Here is a 1,603-nt window from a genome sequence, read left to right as displayed (position 1 = left end):
CGCACTATATTTTATGCACTGGAGTGCTAGCTAGTTGTAGCTTATGCTTTCAGTACAATATTAATTCTCTAATCCTTTGATTGGGTGGACAACATGTCAGTTCATGCTGTAAGAGATCTGATAGGTTGGAGGACGTCATGCGGAAGTTGTCATAATTGCTGTGTAAGTCTATGGAAGGGGGTGAACACCATGAGCCTCCTAGGTTTTGTATTGAAATCAATGTACCCAGAGGAGGACGGAAGCTAGCTGTCCTCTGGCTACACCATGGTGCTACCCTACAGAGTGCTGCTGAGGCTACTGTAGACCTGCATTACAAAACACTGTGTTTTAAGCAATTATTTGGTGACGTGAATATATTTAGTATAGTTTTACTTTTTRAATGTTTCACTTTTGATTTCTATGAAATTCACTGAGGAAGATAGTCCTCTCCTTCCCCCTCTGAAGAMCCTCCTCTGGTACAGGTTAACTGTCTATGGACACTGGTTTCACTGTCTGACTGTCTGAATGTATTAACACACAAACACAGGAACACACAGGACAAAATCAGGGCACTCTTTTGTTGACGGCAGAAGTTCGGTTGAGTTGGCTACCTCTCTCTTACCCTGTCTCCTATTCCTCCTTCTATTCCCTCTGTCTCTTTCTGTTTTGCATACGGTGGAAGCACTTGCTGTGATAGGTGAACTGAGCCAGCTGCATCTACATGTTTAGCTGCACTTCCTAATATGGAGAGGGGTGTTTCACAGAGAGAGAGAGAGACAGGAGAGAGAGAGAGAGAGAGACAAGAGAGGGAGATAGAGAGAGAGAAGAGGCAGGAGTGAAAGTGAGCGAGAGGAGGGAGGGAGGCAGGGAGGGAAGAAGAGGGAGGGAGAGAAGCGCTGCAAAGCGAGCATGAGGTTTTCACTTTCTATTCTCCGCTCAGTAGCAGTCAGAGGAGTCCACGTTGAGGCCACAAGTAAGATGAATACAGTTACCGCTTACCGAGGTGTGTGGTGTGTGTGTGTGTGTGTGTGTTGTGTGTGTGTGTGTGTTGTGTGGTGTGTGTGTGTGCGTTGTGTGTGTGTGTGTGTGTGTGTTGTGTTGTTAGAGAGAGAGCTCTAATACTCGAGACAATACTGCTTGTATTTACGGAGTCTCAGGTTGATTTATTTGATTGGGGAAAACTTTCACTCTGTCGTTTGCTGTGGTGAGTGTGTGCAGTTAGTTAGTCAGATAGTTTCCTGTGCAGTCACTTGATGTGGGACCCGTTTGCAATGTTGGAAAAAGAGCTGGAGAGACTGTGGATGGTAACCGTTAGTTGTTAATGTTCTGTCCAGTCAGTTAACCACACGCATCGGTAGACATTCTCGCCCAGCAGCCTGCTCTCCTACACACCACACACACACACACACACACACACACACACACACACACACCACACACACACACACACACACACACATCACACACACACACACACACACACACACACACACACACACACACACACACACCACACACACACACACACACACACCACACACCACACACCACACACACACACACACACACACACAATAGCGATTCTTAAGTTTGGATCACTCTTTTGTTGCTGACTCTCTCTTTT

Source organism: Salvelinus sp. IW2-2015, unplaced genomic scaffold, assembly GCF_002910315.2.
Source record: "Salvelinus sp. IW2-2015 unplaced genomic scaffold, ASM291031v2 Un_scaffold2762, whole genome shotgun sequence".
Lineage (NCBI taxonomy): Eukaryota > Metazoa > Chordata > Actinopteri > Salmoniformes > Salmonidae > Salvelinus > Salvelinus sp. IW2-2015.
Note: the sequence above shows the minus strand (reverse complement) of the source record.